A 12,848-nucleotide genomic window follows, 5' to 3' on the forward strand; every position below is an offset into this window, starting at 1 on the left:
TACAAAATTATTCTTCATGGTGCTCAAAGTTCAGATTATTGCCTTGGGGATTGTGAGGTCAGTAGCGAGATTAAAATTGATTTTGATTTTGTTTTAGGTGTTATAATCCATTGATTTTAATTTTGTTTTAGGATTCACAAGATATATGATTAGTTTTTTTTGGCTTTTTCCATGATTTGTTGCTTTTAATTTGATACTGACAATAGAAAGAATAGTGTGGTTGATGGTCGGTTTTAAACAGATAACGAGGTTTAAAAAAATATGAATATGTGAGTGCATGACTAAATCCTGCAACAAATTGTCCACTTTACATAAATTTTCTATATGTAATGGTTTTTCTTTCACTTTGAAATACACAACTAACATTCAATTCAAGAAATTAAGACATCATTTTCATACACACACACACACACACACACACACACACACACACACACACACACACACACACACACACACACACACACACACACACACACACACACACACACACACACACACACACACACACACACACACACACACACACACACACACACACACACACACACACACACACACACACACACACACACACACACACACACACACACACACACACACACACACACACACACACACACACACACACACACACACACACACACACACACACACACACACACACACACACACACACATATATATATATATATATATATATATATATATATATACATACATATATATACATATATATAAATGTGCATTCCATTCATGTTCTTGAGATACATTGTATTTTATAAGATCAAGTCTAGCTTGTTCTTATTTGTTAGATATGATTGCTGCTAGTAAATTTGCTAAGAGGATTCCAACTCAAGTTTGATTCTATTAATATTGCAGTTTCACAAACTCATTTTTATTTTAAGAATCTTGATGTTTATGTCCTTTTTAGATATTTGATGTGATTAATGTTATTATATATTGTCTAATTGTTTAAGGAACTTTTTCATTATAATTCTCCATTATAGGTATCTTTTGTTTTGGTCCTCTTGATCTTTGAGTTAGACTTGCTTTCCAGAATACCTTATGATCTTTGAGTTATACGGTCTTTCATAATTAAATCCAGGCTCAAATGCACTAAATATCACTAATTTTCGTGTATTTTTAATATTTAACATAATTTTTTAATTTTGGTAAAAACGTACATGAACTTTCAAAATTTTGCAATTAAAGATACCAGCACCGTTTTGGATGGAAAATTACATTATTTTTCAAAAAAAAAACACGTGTTCTTAATTGTAAAAAAATTGAAAGTTCATATTAAATATGTTAAAATTAAAAGATTATGTTAAATACAAAATACAAGCGAAAGTTATTGATTTTTTGTGCATTTAAACTTTAAGTTTATCTATGATTGGTTTTCCATATGGTTTAAATATACTTCTCTTCAAATGTGTTGTAGACATGAGGTTATTGATAAGGATAAGAACGTATTATCTTAACTAATTGATAATGCAGAGCTTGTTATTTACTTCTTTTGTAATTCTAGTTATTCAATTTTTTATGTAACTCTACTTCCTCATGGCCAGTTTGTATGAATACATTATACAATCAATGAGAATGATAACTTTTGTTGTGCCAAACTTATCATAGTATCAGAGCTATAAAGAGGTTTAATAACCCATTGATTCTTTTTCTTCTTCAACATGTCTAATACGTGAATACTATATCTTCATCGTCTTTTTCAAATCCACCGAATCTTGGCCATCAATTATCAACAGCCCCTCCTTGCATAATTGCAGATCAAATTAATCTTGCATGGCAACAATGGTTTCAAAAGGATTAGATGGTCCTCAGTTGGATAATTGGTAATGACGGAAAACTTGGTCTCGCAGATTATTGGTACGACCACTGCTCGTGAAGCATGGGTCAAGTTAGAAACCTCGTATGCTTCCGGATCAAAGGCGCAGATTCATAATCTCAAAAATAGCCTCTATCGTCTGGAAAGAGCAAATGAATCACAGAATATGTGCAACGTGCTAACTGCACCTATGATCAACTTTCAGCCCTTAAAAGTCCTGTATCTGAAGATGACTTGGTGAAAGTCATAACGAAAGACCTTGGACCTCATTATAGGCCTTTCGTTCGTTCCCTTGAAAATCGAATCGCACGAGTGACGATTGACGAACTTTATGGTCTCCTTCTCAGTGAAGAATCCAGTCTTGCCATTGAATCTGCCATCTCTACCGACCATACAATTCCAACAACACATGTTGCTCAAGGTCCTATACATTCTTATAATCAAGTCCTCAACAGCACATTGCATTCTACCTCTAGTTGCAATAAGCATGTTCAAGTTAACTCTTCTACATGTCATGCACGGTTAGGCCGTGCATCTCCTCGTGTTGTTTGTCTAACATTAGCTCAAAATTCTATTAAATGTGTTGTTGAGGACTTGAATAAATTGTGTCATGCCTGTAGTGTTAGTAAAATTCATAAATTGCCATTTTCTTTATCAACTTCAATTGTTGATGGTCTTTTGGATCTTATTTGTTCTGATTTATGGGGTATATCTCCAGTTTTGTCATCAGTTGCCAATAAATATTATGTCTTATATTTTAATCATCACAGAAAATACTCATGGGTCTATTTTATTAAACATATCTGAGGTTCTTAATGTGTTTATCAAGTTTAAACACATAGTTGAAAAATTCTTTGATTGAAAAATAAAAACTTTTCAGGCTGATTGGGGAGGTGAATTTCAAGCCTTGACAAAAAAATTAAGTGATAGTGAAATTTCTCAACGCATTTCTTGCCCTAAAACTCCAGAGCAAAATGGATGCGCTGAGCGCAAACACTGTTATATTGTTAAAACGGGCGTTGCTTTGCTTCAACATGCTTATGTTCATAAAGGCAATAAGCCTTTGATATTGCAGTTTACCTCAAAACAGATTGCCCACTCTTACCATTTCTAATAAAACTCCATATGAAATTTTGTTCAAAACCATAATTAAAAATCTGCTGCTTGTGTCTTCTTAGGCTATAGTAAACTTCATAAGGGTTATCAGTGCTTAAATTTGAATTCCAAAAAGATAATTGTCTCGCGTCATGTTCTGTTTGATGAGCAGGTTTTTCCATTCACGTGATCAGCCACAAAATGATGCTCCAATTTTATCACCAGCAACTCCATACTATATTCACCACAACTCTCCCTCATCTTCTTTCACCTCCAATTCACCATCATCGTTGCCTTCTCTTCACTCACCACCGGTTCCAGCAGATCTTTCTTTGGCTGTTGATTTAACATCATCTTATACCACGTCTTTTCCATTGCATATTGTCAAAAAGGCGCAGATGCGCTCACCAATTGTCATTCGCTCCACACTGATTCCTTAAAGCCACAACTATTCAATGTTGCTATACCAGGTCCTATCACTCCGACCTCGTTCAAGATTGCTAATCAGGATCCTTTGTGGCGTACAGCAATGCAAGCAGAATATGATAATCAAACGTGGCAGCTTCTCCCTTACAACCCGAAGCAAAATGTTATTGGATGTAAATGGGTTTATCGTATCAAAACTACTTCCACTGGTGACATCGATCGGTACAAAGCCCGTCTTGTTGCTAAAGAATTTCATCAACGCCCAGGAATTGATTACGACTTCACTTTCAGTCTGATAGTTAAACCCTCAAGTATTCGCTTGTGTCTCTCTATTGCAGTTTCTCAAAACTGGATGATTAAACAATTAGATGTGTCAAATGCCTTTCTTCATTAAGTTTAGGATGAAGATGTCTTTATGGAGCAACCAGTTGGTTTTTGTGAATTCTCGACTGCCCAATCATGTATGTAAACTTCACAAGTCGCTTTATGGCCTCAAACAAGCACCTCGACAATCGTTTAAATACCTCACTGAAATTTTAACATCTATTGGTTTTCATGGTTACAAGACTAATTCGTCTCTTTATTATTATAGTGTTGGCCAGCTTCAGTTCTTTTATCTCATCTATGTTGATGACTTATTATTGATGGGTAATGATTCTGCTTTTATTAATCGGATTATTAAAATTCTTCAGACGAAATTTGCATTAAAGGATTTGGCGATCTTCACTATTTTTTGTGAGTCGGGGTTACGCGTTTAAATGGCACTTTACTGTTATCACGGTCCAAATATATTTCTGATTTGCTTGAACGAGCAAAAATGACAGACAGCAAACCTATCTCATCTCCAGCATCTCATACTGCTCGGTTATCAGTTCTCAATGGCCCTGACTTTGATGATCCGCTTCTTTATCGTAGCGTTGTTAGAGGACTTCAATATCTTCAATTAACACGACCTGGCATTTGTTACGCTGTTAACAAAGTTTCTCAGTGTATGCATCATCCTAAGATCTCGCATTGGTCAGCTGTCAAGCGCATACTTCGCTATTTGAATGGTACTCGACTGAATAAGTTTGTCATTCAACCATCCAGTACAACATTAATTTATGCATACTCTGATGCGGATTGGGCAGCAAATGTTGATGATTGCAAGTCTATCACATGATTCTCTACTTATCTTAGGCAGAATTTCTTATGTTGGTCTTCTAAGAAACAAAAGACTGTCTCCCACTCGTGAACTGAAGCAGAGTATCATGTCTTGGCTACTGTAGTCACTGAACAACATTGGCTTTGTTCTCTTATGTCTGAGTTGAAATTATCTTATCAACCACCGGTGCTCTGGTGTGATAATATCAGTGCTACCTATTTGAGCTCCTCCCCTGTGTTTCATACTCGATCCAATCATCCAGAAATGGATTATCATCGTGTTCGAGACAAGTTCAGAATAAGTGAAAGTTCAGTACATATCTACCAGTGAACAAATCGCTGATGTGTTTACAAAGCTGGTGTCTAAAACAACTTTTCAGTACTTTAGAGACACTTAGGTTCGAAACTCTCCCCATCAACTTGAAGGGGGATGATAAGGATAAAAATGTATTATCTTAACTAATTGATAATGCATAACTTTTTATTTACTTCTTTTGTGATTCTAATTATTCGCTTTTTATGTAACTCTACTTCCTCATTTGTATAGATACATACAATCAATGAGAATGATAACTTTTGTTGTGGCAAACTTATCAATTATATGGCATACCGATATTTCAACCATTTTATTTTTTGCACCTGTTACCCGAAGTGGTCAAATATCAATGTTGCTTTTCAAATGTTAAAAACATACTAGTTAAAGTGAAAGCTTCTCTTGGAATGCAAGACAGCTATTTACATGTCTGTATGTCAAATTCAATTATCTCACTACTCTTAATTTTTTTTTTATTTGCTTAATTACGTTGGGTTTGATTTTTATTTTAAGAAATTTAATAGAAAATATTAACAAATTATGATGTCAGTTCAGCAAAGCAAATTAGTTACTTTTAATTATAGTTTTAATCCTAAACACTGAAGTCCCAAATTCAAACCCTCGTAAACCCTAAATTCAAACTCTAATAATCTCAACCTTAAAACATAACCCTAAATCTTAAACACTAAATCCAAAATAACAATTCCCAATGCAAAATATTTTAAAAACATAACCCAAAAGAAGGTTCACATTCCTAATTATAGTACTTCCTAACTTAAATATATTACCATTAGATTCTAGTCCTAAACTTTAATTATAATCCTCTATTCCTAACCCTAAATCATAAGTTCTAGCCGTAATCATAACTCTTATCATACCCTAACCATAATTCATAAACGAACAAAGGATCACTTTACCCCCCGAACTTGGCGCAAAGTATCAAAAACGTCCAAATTAGCAAAACCGGATCACTTTTACCCTGAACTTGACAAAACCGGCTCAAAAACACCCCTATGCTGACGTGGCATCTTAATTGGAGAGTGGGTTTCTAATTATCTTAATTTACTCTAATTAATTATATTCAAATACTAATTAATCACAATTAAACACTAATTAAACTAGGGGTCGTTTTGGACCTTTTTTCAAAACCATTCAATTTTTTTTTTGATTTCCGGCGAGGAGTTCCTCGCCGGAAAAACGTCTGTTCTTGAAGAAGAACAGACCCACCGGTCTGTTCTTCTTCAAGAACAGATGGGTCTGTTCTTGAACTCAAGAACAGACCCAGATTATGTCTGTTCTTGAGTTCAAGAACAGACCATCTGTTCATGAACTCAAGAACAGATACGATCTGTTCTTGAACTCAAGAACAGATACGATCTGTTCTTGAGTTCAAGAACAGATCGTTGATCCGTTCTTCTGTTCAAGAACAGACGATCTGTTCTTGAACTCAAGAACAGATCGTTCTTGAGTTCAAGAACAGATCTGCTGTTCTTGAACTCAAGAACAGCAGATCTGTTCTTGAGTTCAAGAACAGCAGATCTGCTGTTCTTGAGAGTGAGGAGCAGATGCTCCTCACAAAAACGAGGAGCAGATCGCTCCTCGTTTTTGTGAGGAGCATTTGCTCTTCACCGGGGAGCTGCTGCTCCTAACCGGAGCAGCGACTCCCTCTTCTCAGGCGAGGAGGAGCCTCGCCTGAGATCGAATTTTTTTTGAAAAAAAAAATAATTTTTTGGCAAAACATATAAATTATAGGGGGTTATTTTTGTTTGTTAAAAATTTAATTTGGGAGTTAATTTGTTATATATATAAAATTTAGGGGTTAATTTATTATATCAAATATTAAATAAAAGGGTTAGATTGTTTTTTTTTAATTATTAGATATTAATTTAAATTTTTAAAAAAGAATTAGGATCATTTTAAACTTTTTGTCATTAAAAACCACTTAGGTTAAAGAAAACCATCACAAAAACCGGAGAGTGTGTCTCACTCTCCGGGGTGAGAGTGGGGAGGGGTGTTTTTGATACGATTTTGTCATGTTCAGGGTAAAAGTGATCCTTTTTTCTCAATTTAGACATTTTTGATACTTTGTGCCAAGTTGAGGGGGTAAAGTGATCCTTTGTTCATTCATAAACTCTAAAATCTTCTTAACCATTACTCTAAATATACTTAACTCCAACCTAATAATATCCTAACCCTAAGTATGTTCTATAAAAAAAATTAAAATAAATGGCTTTAATTGCATGATAAACTGTAATTGTAGTTATAAATAATCATTTCTGTTTTAAAAATCTTGATACATATATTTATTTGACATGATAAATGTTATTGTCTAAGAAATTTTATTTTGGTTTAATTATTTAAAAATCAGCCATGTTAAATTTTTTTACATTTATATCCTAACCTAAAAAAAAGTTCATTTACACTCTATTATAGATTTTTATGTTTCATTTTTATCCTAAACAAGGACCTTTTTTTTAAAAAAAAAGAGGTACTTTAACTTTAAAAATGTCAATAATAATAATTAATTTTATAAATTTAATAAAAAAATAAAAAAAAAATTCCTCCTCTACTAGGGATGGCAATGGGGTGGGGACGGGAAAGCCATCCCTCCCCATCCCCATGTCTATGGAGAATCTCCATCCCTGTCCCCATTTAATTAATGGGGATAAAATCATCCATTGGATTCTCCATCCCCATGGGAATCCCCGTTCCCCGTACAATTAAATATAATTTATAAATAATTTTATTATTTTCATAAGATATTTGAAAAAAAATCATTATAGAAAATACTACTTTTTATAATATTATATATTTATAACTAAATAGAAACTAATAAAAAAAATTATGTTAAATTATTTAAAATTATAAATAACATACTAAAACTTATAATCTATACTATATATAAAAGCACGGATGGGGGGACAGGCAAATTTACTGAATAATCCTTTTCAGTTTACTACTAAATAAAGATTTTATAGTCATTAACTAATTAATTATTTAATTAATCACTATTATAATTAAAATTCTAATTAGAATAGTTAGCTAAATTGTCTCCAAATTAGTAGGAATAACTATCTTTTAGTTTGATTGAACTACAAAATTAAAAATTAAAATACTGTATTTGGTCAATATATTATTATTTAAATTTCTATCTTATTATTTTTAAAGATGGAAATTAATAAAATTAAGTTAATTATTTAATTATGATCATTATAAAACTAAAAAAGAATAAATTCAGTATGGAAAAAAAATTTATAACCGAATATATTATATTTACTTTTACAAAAATTATTAACTAATTTATTATAAATAAAAAATTGATATAATTATACTAAATTTACTAATATATTCATTGATGAGTTCCGTTACGAGTTACGTTACGAGACACGTGCATAGCACGTAATGCGAAACTAGTATAATATAAATATACATAAATATAAATCGAATCCCCTTGGGGATGGGGATCTCCATGGGGAGGGGACTATACTCCTCATCCCCGCCCCATCTCTGTGGTTGGAGAATGATTTTCCCCCATCCCTGCACCCATGAGGGTAATTGATAGGGATTCCCCGCCCTATTAAGGCGGATCCCCACTGGGAACGGGGAATCTCCTCCCCATTGCCATCCCTACTCTACCGAGAAGTTAAAGATAAGCATCTCCTACTCCAATTATAAATCCAAGAAGAAACTTACAAAATCAAACAAAAACTCATTAACTCTTAATGAGTTTAATGTTTTTATTTTTACATATGTAATTTGAAATATGACCTCTAAAACGCTCAACACAAAAGGAACGACTGTTTCTTAGAAAAATTACTAGAATATACTCAACCCTTACCTGTATGCTACATAACCCTAAAATCGTTTAAGCCTAAATCCAAACCCGAAAAATAATCAAACAAAACATAATCACCCTAAATCTTGATATTAATCTTAAATCCAAAACTATAAATCCAAAACCAAAATGTACTAAAACACTAATTCTAATCCAAAAATCGTACAAGCCCTAATTTAAAATAACATAAATCTTAACCATAAATCATAACCCTAGTCCTAATTCTAGTACCTCTCACCATTTGCATAATTATATAAACCCTAATCCTATATTCCAACCATAATTCTAACCCAAAATTATTGAATCCTAATCCATTTTTCTAACCCTAACACCTCCTTGTCCATACACTTTATTAATAACCTTACCCTCACCCTAAATCTATTAAACCCTAAACCTTAACCCTAATTCAAAAAACTTAATTCATAAACCTTAACCCTAATTCTAACCCAAAATGTTAGAATCCTAACTCTAATTCATTGACCTTAAAACCTAATCCTAATCCTAATCTAAATATGTGAAATCATAATCTCAACCGATCCTAGACCCTAATTCTAATACCCTAAATCCTGATCCAAAAACCATAATCTAACCTTAAAATATATTAAATTTAAAAAATTTAACCCTAAACACTAAATCATGATCCTAAACATAAACCTTAAACCCTAATTTTAATGATAAAATCCTACCCTAACTCTAATTCTGAAAATAAACCTTAACTCTAACTCTAAATTGTAGACTCTAAACATTTCATATCGTAATCCTAACTTTAAACTTTATTCCAAACCCTTAAACTCTAATCCTAGTCCATAATAAACAATAAGGTAAACCTTAAAATCTCCCCTTATACATAAACTCTAATACTAGTAAACTCTAATCCTAACCCTTGACCTAAATATATAACCATCATCCTAATATCTTAAACCCAAAACCTTAATCTTACGCTAAACACTAAAATTCTAGTTATATTCGTAACCCTATCCCTAAATATAAAGAATTCTAAACATCAACCCTAAATATACTAATCTCATTAATCCTAAAATTCTAATCTTAACTCTTATAATAAACCTAATATATTGAGATCTAAACATTAAACCCTAAATATACCAAACCCTAAAGTTCTAATCCTAAATAGGTAAATCTTAACCCTAAATTTATAATCAATAAGCTATATAACTCTAAACTCTCAAAATTTATAACCAATAAGCTATATAACTCTAAACTCTCATCCTTATATCAAAAATATACTACCACCGACCGAAAATTCTAGCCAATATCTTCTTATTATAAACCCAACCCTAGTAATCCTAACACTAATTCTAACTCTTATCTTAAACTCTAAACCATATCCATAAACCTAAAACCTAACCCTCATTCAAATTCTTGGCCCTTAGTCCCTCTCTTTAGGTTGTAATTATAAACATTAATCCATAAACTCTAATCCTAAACCTTAATTGTTAATTCTAATACCTTAAATATAATAATTAACTATAACAATAATCCTAAGCCTAAATCTTAATATTTAACTCTAATCCTAATCCTCAAATGAAAATAGATTAAAATTTAAAGCTTAGGATTCAGGTTAATGTTAGAGTTTAGGATAAGAATTTATGGATTAGAATTTAACATTAAAGTTTAGAGTTTTGAGTTTAGAACCAGGGTTCAAAATATTAGATCTTCACAAATTTCTACAAAACACAAATATATTATTAATTAGCGACCACCCATTATTTTACAAAAACAAGAGTGCAACACCAACACCAATGAATACATTTTCATGTAAATTTTTCAACTAATAAAATTCCCATCGCCCTGTATTCAAAATTGCATCTTCATCCAAAAAGCATAAGATAAGAAACATTGCAGAAGAAATAAAGAGAGGAGCTCATTTAGGCCATGAAAATTATGGCTTCCGAGAGTTTACACTCTTCAAGAAAATCAAAGCTCCTCTTAAATTTGAACAGTCAATCTTTTTCCTACTCAAAAACTTCAAACTTCAAACAAATATAAGTTTATACCAAAACAAAACATAGTGTCTCAAAAATCCTACTTATAATAACAAAATCAGGCTTAGAGCAGAACTTTTCATTAAAAATCACACTGAATCTACTTGAGAAAGAAGATATCCCTCTGAATTTCGCGACATTCAACCTCATACATAAAATTTAATGATTCCTCAACCTCCCTGCATCCATTTTTTTAATAATAACAGCAGCAATGATTATAATCTTTTCGCATGTACATTTTTTAGATTACTGCATTTCACATAAAGGGGGCATCCATTTTTTAGATTACTGCAGCAGGGAACAAAAATAAAGTTGATTGTCGCTGTTCTCAAATCCTTAAAATTCTGAAAACACATACATAGTTACAATAAGCTAGATGAATCACACAACAAGAGAGGACAAGATATTCGTACCTGATGATATTTATTTCAAGTAGGGAATCATTTGGCAAATTAGAGTACAACAAAATAAAGAGAGAAAGAACTTAGCAGAAAATGCATACATATATCCTAATACTATATCCTAATACAATCCACATCTCATCAACTAGAGTATAAAATACACCACCATTCGCATTCCGAATTTCCAAACATTACCCATATTACATGGCATAAAGTGCAGATTAAAACTGCATATATGGATACGGACCAATCGAAAAACATATGCAAGTTCAAAAACTTTAAAAAAACATTTGAAGCGGAATACATTCACTAAATTTCAACACATGTTTAATTCTTCAAAAGAAGATTTAAAAGACAACAAGTCTAATTAGAAATGGACAAGATAAAAGATATCCCTCAGAATTTCGCCAACTTCAACATGGTACATGAAGTCTGTTTAAAAATGGTCCCTCAACCTCTTTGCCTGTGCAGAAAAGGGAGCATCCATTTTCTTAAAACAACAACAATAGTAGTAGTAGTAATAATAATAATAATAATGAATGTGGTTCATGTACATTTTCCGATTACCAAATTTATCATCACCGGGATATTAAAATTAATACAATGATCTCTATTAATAATATATAGCAAAAGCACCACAAAACAAGCAAGATTAAAATAGAACTAACAAAGGCAATGAGAGAAATTCATGGGCACTTCTTTATCAAATACCTTAAAATTTCTCAAATTTACTCCATCACGGTAACCAAAAATAATAACAATGATGAAGACTATAAACAAAAAACTGAAAACTGCATAGACAAATTTCTTTCATAGCTCAGAGGGATAATGCCTTTAACAGCATTAAGCATTCTTTAATCCCCATTCAAGCAGTCAAAACATTGTGACAAATGATTGACCTACGATATCTACAACTTCACTATCGAAAACACACAGATGTATGAAAACGGTGCTACTTTAAAGTTGTCTGTTAAAACGAAGTTCCATGTCCGAAAAACCAAATTTATAAGACAATTCCAGAAAAAGAAATTTTGCTTGAAAGAAGCGCCTATTCTTACTTAGTCGAAAAAACGCAAGGCAACCAAAACATCAGTTATAATTTAACACAAGATAAACCAAAAGAAATTCAATCAAGCCATGACAAACAGGAAAGGTTTAATAAAAAAAAGTGTCTTCCCAATTCCAGCAACAGTGCAATAATCTATGAAATTAAAAGAAACAGATTAAAGCATGCGAATGTTTCTTAACAAAAACATTACTACAGTGGCATTGATTTTATCCGCACTGACTATAAAAGTAAAGCAAAAAAACTAGTGATGAAACAATTATGCCTAGAATACAATCAAGATATACATAAAAACAACAGCAAGCAACAAAAAGTAAGCACAAGAAACAGAAAATAACAAAAACCAACATATTTTCTTACAAAGTTTAGATCTAACATTCCAACTTAAACAAATTATAAAAAGACATTTTAGATCTGACATTTGACCTTGTTTTGGCTTTCAAATTGCATGAATACATCTTAAGCAAACGCAGTTTTTTTTTTTAAAGTAAAGATGAAAATGAAAGAGAATCCCTCGGAATTCGCCGATTTCGACCGGGTTCGTGAAACCCTAATTAAAAATGTGTCATGGTTCCTCGACCTGACTGCATGTGCAGAACAGGGAGCACCATTTTTACAAACAAGAAGAAGAAGAAGAAGAAGAAGAGAGTGCTGGTAACTGTAAAAATGTCGAAATGGCGTGGATTGTTTGGTCATTAAACCATCACTGCAATTCTCGTCACT

The sequence above is a fragment of the Mercurialis annua genome, linkage group LG8, assembly GCF_937616625.2.
Source record: "Mercurialis annua linkage group LG8, ddMerAnnu1.2, whole genome shotgun sequence".
Taxonomy (NCBI): domain Eukaryota; kingdom Viridiplantae; phylum Streptophyta; class Magnoliopsida; order Malpighiales; family Euphorbiaceae; genus Mercurialis; species Mercurialis annua.